Raw genomic sequence first — 11811 nt, forward strand, 5'->3', positions numbered from 1 at the left:
CCTAGTCTGGGAGCTTAGAATGAATGACGGAGGGTGACCGAGGCCAGTAGTTACTGAGAGCGTGTGGTGGCGGAGGCGGCCGTCCTCCTAGTGGAGACTGCATCACTTCTTTCTTTCCTGTTTTGCACTACTTTTATAACAATAAAAGACGTGTATATAATGTGTAAGATTTCTTTGCATGATCGTAGAATTGCAGGCCTCTTATTTTTTACCAACGCACAAACAGAGAAAGGTGTACATTAATCAATATTAGTTTATTCGAATTTTTGTTCTGTCCAGGGTGAGGAGTTATTGTTCCCCTCTAAGTAAGGAGACTGATGACTTGTACCTGTATGTGCTGGCTGTATAGCTGGCTGATATGAGGCTGAAAATAAGCCAATGAAAATAATAAAACTGTTGTAAAAATTCCATTTATTACCCAGGACAGAGCCAGTTTACTAAACTACATCCCTGTATCACTGGACGGATGATGGGTTCCATTAGTGCACATGTACTGAAGCTTATTTAAAACTTTTTTTTAATCCAGATGTAGAGTATATTCTAAATAAAGAAGCAAATGTATTGACTAAGATTGGCTTAACTTTTTTTGTTATACTCCCTGTTCCCTACTTGCATTAAATACTAATTATTCACATACACAACCTAAATATGTTAATTGCATCTCTAAATGAATTTAAAATTGTATTTCCAGTGCTATGTTACAAGGCGCTGGATATAAAGGGGTAATTTGTTAGTGAGGACTAGCCAACATATGCAAAACTGCTAAAAATGGGTCTAGTAAATATACCTTACACAATATGTTTTAAGTTACTTCAACTGTTAAACAGAGTGAGAATAGTCTGTCAAGATGTATGTATACCAATATAAAGGTCAATCCCTGTTTAAACTAAAGTATTTGACAATATACATTAATGGTTACTAGCAACCAGCTCTATGTTACCAGAATGGTATAGATTTTATTCTCTGTGCATTTTTTCCCATTTGCTGAAGTAATAGGCCCTGTAATTAGTTCTCTCTTTCTCTCTACATATATATGTAATATTAGGTGGTGTAGCACATAGTACATTTTATTGTTTGGTAAAGGATTGCCCTTGAATAAGTCCTAAGTAACATTACAGTATACTTATGATTACAATATATGTGTGCATATGACAAACAGATAGGGTTAACAGCTTTGCTTTTCACATCATGAAATACTTATGTTCAGTGATAATATACACTTAATCTTCAGGCACAATATCACTTTCAAATTTTTCATGCTCAGAAAGGCTAATAGTTTGTATGTATCTTAATGCACTTAAAACGACACTGCCATGCAGCATGTGCACAAACAAACAAAAACCGCCTTTGCTTAGATTTAAAAATTCCCCAACACTCTTTTCAACGTCTCACTGTGACATTGTACTAGTGCATGAGAACCAGACACTGATACCAGCGGGTCAGTTTTCATTGTCCAAGTTGAGTAAAGTGAAGAAAGTAAACAGTTTAAATGTTAAAATGTATTTTAAAGTTCATCAGTGCTTCCAGTGCTAATTTAAACTGGAAATTAGAAGATTTCTAACCATGAAAGGAGTGAGATTCTGGAACAGCCTTCCAATAGGAGCAGTTGGGGACCAGGGCAGACAACCCAATTTGTTTGAAAGATGGAGTTTGATAAGTTTATGAACAAGCTTATATGACTGGTATAGCAGGGCACTAGAAGGTCCCTTCCAGTCCTATGTTCCTAATAAATCAAAGTATTTATTAGTGACATAACTGAGGAGACCTTGGAAAACATAACTGGCTTTTTAACCTAACTCTCTCTTTAGTAGTAACATTGCTAATCAGTCTGTTTTACTAGTCTAGTGTATCTCCTTCCCAATAGGGTTGTGCATGGAAAAATATCAGGGGTAATGAGAAGTATATAAGGGATTCCTAACTTCTCAGGTGGTAAGGCTCTCTATTAGTGAACAAAGCCCGATAAACATGAGGTAAACGATGCCTTGCCTTGGGATTGTTTTAAATTTTGTACTCCTGGAAGTTTTGGAGGAAGAACTTGTTCTGCTTTATTATCTAGTTTTGTATCAGAGTCTTGCCAGATAAACCATCTTAAGGCTATAACACTATCTGTGTTTAAAATTGCTTATTAAAAAGACAGGCCCTGTTATTTTAAGTTTAACTATCTAATTCCGAATTAGTTGTAATCTCTCACAGTAAGGATTTATACTCAATTTATAGTGCTGATCAAAACTACAAATACAATAGTAGAAAATAGCCATTAGTAAATTGATAGTATATTCTCATCTTGAATATTACATTCAATTTTGGACACATCTAAAAAATATAACAGAAATAGAAAAGGTTCAGAGGGAGAACAATGAAAATTATTAGAGGTATTTGGGAGTAGAAAGTTTCCATATGAGAAAACCTTAAAGCTTAAGGTGATATACGAGTATATAATATAAAGGACTGTAGAGAAGCCATTCAAGTTCTTCTGTTTACTTATTCATATGATTTAAGTAAAAGAGCACCCTTGATGAAATAAAAAGTCTTTGAATTTAAAAATAGATAAAAATGAATATTTTTCCAATGCAAAGTCCAAAGTATGGAATTCGTTGTTGTCATGTTATTGAAGAAAACAACTTAGTTTAAAAATATGTTTTAAAATGACATATAAATCATAACATCTGAAATTTCAGTAGCAAGGATACAATTACAAAGTCCACCACTCTGAGTCTTCATGCCATAAATTGATTGGGAAGAAATCTCCCTTAATGGTACCGTGTTGCACAATTCGCTGTATTACTGGGCATTGTATCGCCCTTTGAAGCATTAAGCATTTGTAAGTGCTAGAGATTAGATAAAAGAAAAGGAGTACTTGTGGCACCTTAGAGACTAACCAATTTATTTGAACATAAGCTTTTGTGAGCTACAGCATATGCTCAAATAAATTGGTTAGTCTCTAAGGTGCCACGAGTACTCCTTTTCTTTTTGCGAATACAGATTAACACGGCTGTTACTCTGAAACCGGAGATTAGATACTGGACTAGATAAACCATTAGTTTGGGCCAATAAAGCAATTCTGATTTCAGATTAATTCATGCTTACAGACAGGATCTGCGTTTAAGAAGTTTCTCCCTCAAAGCTGCAGTCTAACAACGTAGTGAATGGAGCGTTCTCCAAGGATATGACTTACAAGAAAAGGCAAGTTTTTTAAAAAAAACTACAAAATTGTTATTTAACCAGAAGAGGTACAATTTGTGAAGTAGTAGTATTTTTTAAATCACCTCTGATGATAAGAAAATAAACCAAGTAAACTATTTCAGATATTGGTAGAGTAATAATTAAGTCTTAAAGCGCTTTGCATACTTTACAAACTGGTTACAACTCTCTATATATGCTGTCTACCAACTACTGCAAGGCATTGTTCATGGAATATGTCAGTTGTATGAGAGAGTTGTATGTACACCACTGTGGTTTAAGTGCTAAATCATACCTTTCTGCATATAAAGCCACAAAAGGGCAAAAGTTAGCTGGAGAAGTCATGGCTTCATCTTAGCAGGGGGCTGGTTTAACATCCTATGGAGGATACTGGGGATATGGTGGCCAAAGGGCATTACGGCCATGGGCTGCAGTCCTGGATGGATGAAATTTTGTGTTGGATTAAATGTACATTTCACAAAGCATATTGTATAGTTCTGTCAAGTGTGCACAATGAGCCCCTGGCTGGTAAACTGTTGGGATGGCAAAGGTGCATGCCAGTCTGCACACAGGAAAGTAATTGGGAATGGAAGAGTGTAGGACTCTCATAAAATGCTGAGTGCAAGTACTTAGGTTAATACAATGTGAAGAGCAAAACTATGCTTCCTGGGAGGCAGAGGTACACTGGAGGAGGCAGCACACTACCCAAGTGGTGGTGGCTGGTGGCATTATATGCCTTTACCAGCAGCGGTGGAAACATTTTGAGAACTGTTTTTTTCTGTGCCTTTGAAAAACTGCTCTGCTGTTATGTCCTGCCCCATGCAGACGAATCCCTCGATAAAGCCATTAGCTCTGCCTGCATTGCTAGCTGGTCCCTGCCTCTCATTTCCCTGTAGTTATATAATGGCTACCTTCTTTGTTGGGTGTGCATGGGGAAAAGGGCTTCTTGGGCCCTCTCCCCGATCTGGTGCACCTGCACAACATACCCATAATTTGGGCCTAAGGTTGCAAATGCAACAACACAGAAGTCAAGAAGTAGCCCAGTTAAGGTTCTTACAGTATCAGCTGCTGCATACATATTACTTCTGATTATTACTTTGGATGTCAGGTGTTTACCTTTCTATATAATATGTGCAATGTGAAAGAGTTGATGTTGTTATGGGAGATTTAACTTTTTATGTGTTTACATTTGCAGCATTCATTTTACATTAGCACAGGTTTTTTGTAGTTAATTTCCATCTGATTTTTCTCCCTGCTTTTAAAGATACAGGCAAAATCTAAATACCACTTATGTTCATGGCAGCTACGGGTCCATTGTATTTCCGTAACCATTGAATAAACTGTGTATTTATTTCACAGCTTTGATCTCTTTGCCGGCACTCTGCCCACCACTCCATTTCCACTGGGACTACTTCTAACATCCCCAACTCCAGAGAAGCTTTCAACAGCTGCCTGTCTTTATAAGAAGAGCATGGTACAATAAGGTTTTCTTCTTCCCTCCCAAATACCGATCAAGGAAAGAAGGGCCTAAACATTATACTTTCTATGTCCAGTTCTGACATAGAGACAGATTAATGATCTGAAACCAATATCTTGACACTAACCTTGATTAGAAACACTGAGGCATCCCACAGGAAAATCTGACATCCGTTGGGCCAGATGTGGCTCTCGCCATTGCTGTGTCGAATGAAGGGCTCATCTCAATGGCACCCTCATGCCTTCCACACCCTGCAGAGGGTGCTCCATGCTGTACGAGGTCCATGCAGGGTCAAAGGATGGAGATTAGGTAGAGCTGGGCAGGACTATCATTGACTCATCTCCTTCCCAATAGACCTAGCTTGTGAAAGCAAATATAGCTTGAGGTGGTATTACCTCTTCTACATAGGCCCCACTCCTGCTGCAGCCAGGTGAATCCCTGGTAGCTTGGCTTCAATGGAAACTGGATCTCCACCATGGGCCAGAGCTGGTGCCAAGACACAAGGCTTCCATTGAAATGGGCCTGGCCACTAAAGTGGGTATCTGGTAGGTTTGAGGAAGGGCTCTGCACCCTATTCCATAGGCAAAGAGGGACAGTAAAAACCTATCTTCCTCCCCACTGATGAGATAATTTGGGCTAGTGGGAAATGATTCTGTGAGAAGATCCTTGCAGAGATTTCCTCCCATAGAGCCCTTTCCTACAGATTTTAACATTACATCATTTATATTTGGCCAGCAGCATGGTTGGTGCTCTAAAGCTTAGCGGCTTAGCCAAAGCATACAGCCCATGTCGCAAAGGACTTATTTATCTAAGAAGATAACATATAGACAAAAAATAGGAGGTGAGATATAACAGACCATAACTCTGGGCAGAGTGCAAGTAAAGAGTTCAATACGGCAAAATTAATCACAATTGGTCACATGGATTTTTGCGGAGGTTTTTGGTCATTTGTTTGTCACTTTGAAAAATTAGAAATGTCCAAAAATACTAGTGTCAAATTTGTAAAGTAATTCATTTTCGGACTGAGGCCTGGCATGCCAAGTTTAGGTCCAAATTAATTGTATTAATCAAGTTACAAACCCCTTTAGAAAAGGCATTTGCAAAAATGACTTTGCTTTGCAATTACTCAGTTTGTTGTTACTACCTGTCTGCGAGAATCCATGCTCTCTAAAAAGAAAGTCCCCCCTCACACAAGTTCATACTTATCTGCCCGAGTGTAATGGAGTGAGAAAAACACCTTTTAGTTCTGGGCTTTTGTGTCGCGCTTCTCGCAGAATAGATGGTATATAAAAACCTTCGAGAGATTAGAGAAAAAGCAGGTGGTGCCTCTGTATTAAAATCACCAGCCATTAAATGAGCTTGTCTAGTGAAGTCTGTAGGATCTGTCATAGTATTAATTAAACAGTGTTGGATCTTTTTATTAGGATTATCTACATACAAATAATTCTAAAATAATTCTTCCTTTCCGCCCCCCACACCCTCTGTAATTGCTCAGGGCTATTTTGCAGTAGCATCTTCATGTTAAAAGCTGGGTATATTGCACATTGCTTATGCCCTACGGTCCTAGAACTGGTACCTATGACTATTTGAGCAGACCAGCCTGTTTATTAAAAGTTTCCCACTTGTACATTGTATTTAGGTTGAGAAAACGGGCAATGTATCTAATGTAATAATTCACAGTAATCCACAATTTTGCATGTCATCAGGTCCACCCCTCTTGCGGACCTACCTGCTGCTGCAGGGGAGGGAGTCTGTGAGGAGGAATGCTGTGTGAAGATTTCCTCCTTGAATTTCTTCCACATCATTCTGTGTGGGGAGGGGTGGATAGGGAGGAATTTAACCCTTCCCCCAGCCTTTGCCCTGGAATGCTGAGTTCTGCCCCAGGACTCACAGGAGGCTGGGGCTGTCTGTGCAGAGGCCCTAACTCCTCCCCCGGCACTGCTGTTTAAGGATGCTCCTTAAAGTGAAAGGGTCCGGCAGAAAAGGTAATACAAGTTAGGGCCTGTCCCCACCCAGTCATAGACTGCCCGTTGCTGGCCAGGCCTGCCCAGTTCCTCCCACCCTAATCCCAGCCCTGAAAAGAATCTTAACTGGGGTCCAAGAAATGAAGAGAGAAGGTGATATGACAGTGCACGACCTCCTCTCCCTTTCGTCCCCCACGCAGAAGGGGTTGAGATCCATGCATGAAAGATCCCCACATTACTCAGATATGGACGAAACACTCTTGGCCCGAGTTGTTGGCATGCCGCTGATTGCTGTTTTAGCTAAGTGTCTGGAGAATGATAAGACCTGCCAAATCTGCTGCTTTTCCGGGCACTGCACTGGTGGGGACTGTGTAAAAACAAAGATTAGGTACCTTAGATAAAATACTACCTTTTAGCCCTTCTTTCTGATCTACGGGGAAACCTGACCAGTCTACTGCTTTTGTTGGTTCTTGGCTCAGTGGGGAAGAAGGCTATTATCTGAAAGCTGAGAGTGGTTTTTGCATGTGCAGAACTATAGCTCTGGCTCTAAAATATTTAAAAGTAATCTTCTGTTCCCCTTGCTTTTCTCATAATGTAGATTATCCAAATCCAGATTCCCAAGAGACTCTAACAAGGCATTTATCCTAAGAAAACATTTTCTTTTTTCTATTTTTAATATCCATGTTTCTCAGATTTCCTATTTCATCCTAGTCAAGTTTGAAATCGGCCTCTGAAGACTTGTCTTCATGAAAAGGGGAATAGAAATGTTATTGGAAAAGTATTTATTTCCTCAACTCGCATGTATGGCACCTAGGATAAGCAATCTAGATACCCCCCAAATGCATGTAGTTATCTCCCCACACTGGCACCTTATTATTGTATAACTTTAAAATGGGAATGCACATGCTTATAATGGCTTCTGCCTGAATTTATGCAAATATATGAACAATTAAGAAAATGGACAATCTACTGCTTTTTTGTTGAAGGATGTTGGCAGGTACAATATCATTCTGGGCTTTTCACATGTTAGTAACAAAAGTGGATGTTTAGAACGCTCTAGCTAAAAAAGGCCAACAAAGGCACTTACTCACCACTAGGTCCTACAGCTATATACAATCTACACAGGGTGAGACTAATACCACTGTCTTTATTTAGATTAAACTTCAATTGGCTTCAATGAGAGTTTTGCCTGAGTAATGATCACAGGATCACATACAAGGTGGCTTATACCACCTGCCTCAACAGCTGCCTTCCCACTTGGGCTGCCATGATTTTCATTAATGTTCTCCCTCTGCATCCCCATGAGGCCATTTTTCCCCTGGACTGTTTCCTTCCCAGTTCACTCCCCTTTCTCTTCAAACCCATTCACACCACCCCTCCTCCCCCAAAACTCCAGACCAGCTCCGGCCCTGATTTCATTATCTGGCCATCTTTGAGTTTTGAATTGAATGGATAATAATGTTATGTGATGTGATTCCATGGTGCTTCCTTGTTTGAATACTACTACTTTTATTAACTTACTATTTTTATACGGGCGGGCTGATTTTTAATTTAAAGATGATAGCTGATCACCAATCAATACTTTGAAAAATGTCAGCATGTATAATTAGCCCTGCTGAAAGCAGAGCCATCAATGCAAGAAGCTAGTGTATGTTGCTAAAGTACATTATATTCTTCTTTTGATGTGCCATCTAATTGCCGTTAGCATTAAGGGGAGTGTTTCGCTCTCTCTCTCTCTCTCTCTCTCAAACATCTCCCCTCACACACACACACACACACACACTGAAAGGAAAATATACCAGCAGTGAGCATGTATGGGGAGGAGGAGGAACAAGGTGGTTGTTAGAATGGTCTGCATGCACTTACAAAAAGGTAGTAAATTGCATTTGAGTGCAGAATACTGAAAACAAATGTGAATTTGAAAACAGTAAGAAATCAGGTTTTAACAAAGAAGAATGTGTAGCCTTTTCACTCTCACTAGCATCATTAGTACAATATTTAATAATGTATAAAAGGCTCTCTCAAATGTTTCCATAATGTGGACCACACCTTAGTAGAGGGGCTAAAAATTTCAGAAGTCCCTAAGAGACATAGGTGCCTACGTCTCAGTTTCAAAACTGAGTTAGGAACTCAGAGTAAAAGTTTTTTAAATGCCTAAGGTAAGTGATGCGGTAATATCTTTTATTGGACCAATTTCTGCTGGTGAGAGAGACAAGCCTCTGAGCTTACACAGAGCTTTTCATTTTACTTGTCTTCTATTCATGCACATAAGGCCTTATCTCCACTTTCCTTTACAACCCTCTTTTGGGTGGTGTTATAAGGAGCAAGAGTGGACTGACTACCTTTGCCCAGGCCTTAAGGTAATAAAGATAGGTGGTCATGAGCAACAATGCCAAAGAAGGCAGAGCAAAGTTAATGCAGATGTAATACACTGAGAGGAATGCCCCAACTCTGCATTTTTCATGACTTCAATCCACTTTTAGTTTTCCTTGCAAAAGAAATAAAGATGCACTTTTGAAGTCTTTCCCATTATTTGTAAGTGATTAGGACACAAGAGTCTGTAAACCCCCTTGTGTTTCCATCAACAGAATCTATATGTTCTTTTGGAAGGGAGAGGGTGTCTTCCAAGACTATGTGCAGGGCTTATCACTTATTTTGGGGTCCCTTCAGTTCACTGCACTATTAGCATACAGTGTCCTTCAGCACATGGGGCATGCACTATTTTTTAGCTGCCCTCCTTGTCACTCAATGGATTATCAAATAGATGGTGTTCTTAAAGAAAGATGGCTCTCATCCCTCATTGGACCAAAGTTAATCATGTCTGAGCTACAGCAGTTCTTTACTATTCTCTGAAGTGAGAGTCTTGAGGTTTCCTCAAATGTATATGACAGCCTAGTACCTTGCCACCTCACCATCAGACATGCTCGTCTTAGGTACTCTGAAATACAAGAATTTTGCAAAAATGTTACATTTGATTTAATAAGTGGCACAAAGAACTTGATCTGCTTTGCAACCTTCTAGTTCGTTAGGCTACTGATTCTGTTTCGGAGATGAGACTATATGTTCACATATACAGTGGAATTAAGTACTCAAACTATAGTTCAATATAGCATGATGATCTTTATTGTTTTATACTAATAATATGCTCATTTTGCATGTCTGTTCTTCCTTCTCCCAGATGATGGTATTTCTCCTCTTGCTTCATTTACACTCCAGTCCTTTCTCTTCTTCTGCATGTTAACATGATTAGCTTTCTATCCAACCTGTAAATCACTGCTTTTGAAGTCTCGCAATTTTTACACACATTTCAAGCTATTATCATTGGGTTATATTTAATTTGAAAGGACACAGTGTTATTGTCTTTTCCTCCCTGCAGATGTTTCTTTAAAATTATAACATATTCAGTGCAATACCCCACTATGTTAATATTACAGGCTGACATTTAAATCACACACAAGTCAAAAAATTCAACACTGTGGTTTCCACAGCAATCATAATTTGGCATCTATGCACACGTGTATTTTCTATCCTTGCAGTGTTGTTACAAGAATTGGTTTAAGGCCATATCCTAAGGCCCCCCTTCTATGGGAATAAGGAGATAATATACCTATGAGGGTTTATACAAGTCTGACCAGTCCTGAGAATGATCAGACCACTGGGGACCACACATAATGCCTGAGAATGGTCAGATCATGGAGGGAGTTGCAGTGGGCTCTATGCCTACTCCTCCACCAAAATGTTCAGTGGGCCAAGGAACTACCCATAATACAATTTAGCTCACCAGACATCCACCCCCCAAACCCTCTGTGGTTTCTTTTCCTCCTCACCCCCAGTACATGACATATGGAGGTTACATCAGCCCCATAGAGCTGCTGGCAGTGGACAGAGAAGTAACAGTACAGGCCCCTGACAGAAGCAATGTGTGGTGGAATATTGGGGATCATCTCCCCCGCCCCCCCCGCTACTTGTAACACTGCCGAAGCCCTCACTCTGCTATCAGCAGGTACAGGTCGTCTCTGGCCCCTGAACAGGACATTTCCCCTGATATTGGTATTCTAAGGGTCTGAGACTAGGCCATTGAATTGCTGTCACACTGTATGTGCTGCAAAGTGTTAACACCAAGGGAGAGTCACTAAGCAGCCAAAGAAGGAGTTGAGAGTTATGTTCAGGAAAGGGGAAATGGTGGGTGGTATTAAAGTAGAGTTTTACCACTTCCCCCCCCATGTTTTCCTAGCAGAGGGAAAGGAAGAGAAAATGAAACCTACAGGAACTCTAATCCTGATTACAGGAGCATCAGATTTACTGCTGATGGGTTGAAAAAACATGGTGACTAAATACAACAAGACTCAGGGAGTTTTAACTTACTAATCCATGTTATTTATTTAAAGGGGCATTACTGATTTGAATTTTGGCAAAATGAAAAGATTGAAAGATTTAATTTGCAAAGTCTTGCCTTAACACAAGGGTTTTGCACATAGCCTTTGGTGGTGCAACAAGTACTCCTGAGCACTATTTCCTCCCCCAAAGGAAGTGAAGTGCCTCCTAACCCTGTGGAAAGCTCAGCTGCCTCCCACCCTGCCCTCACCAGGTTCTCACTGCTTCCCCCACCCAGGCCCCACTTCAAGTACTTCTCATCTCCCAGCCCTATGGAAAGGTTTGGAAGAGGACCTCAACCCCAGGGACAAGACTGCTCCTCTCCTCATCTTCTAGTTCTGTGGAAGGGTTGGGAGAAGTCCATGGCACTACACCAACTGCCCTCACCTCACTGATTTCTATTGTCTCCTCCCTCTAGGTCCTGTGGAAAGATCAGGGGAGACCCTCAGAACATGTTCCTTCCTATCCCCTTCTCCTGTCTTTGTGGAAGGTTTGGGGAGGATTCATCCACCAGGCCCCTCCCTGGACTAATGGCTCCTTTTGGAGCCTGTGAATGGAGGCATCTTCCAGGGTTTGGGCTAGATGAGGCAGAATCCTCAGGTTTGCACCTCCTTTTTTCCTGCCTAGTGCAGGTGTTTGGGAGAAGCAGCAGATGAGAGCTGGGGGAGGAAGAAGATGAGATCACAAATGGTGAATCCTCCTTCTTCCTATTCCCTGGGTCAGTTTCTACCCACAACCTTCTGGTAGCTGGTCCATTATTCTGGAGAAATGTAGCTTTCCTGGGAGGACATGATTGCAGAGAGAGAGAGAGAGATG

The sequence above is a fragment of the Eretmochelys imbricata genome, chromosome 1 (assembly GCF_965152235.1).
Source record: "Eretmochelys imbricata isolate rEreImb1 chromosome 1, rEreImb1.hap1, whole genome shotgun sequence".
Lineage (NCBI taxonomy): Eukaryota > Metazoa > Chordata > Testudines > Cheloniidae > Eretmochelys > Eretmochelys imbricata.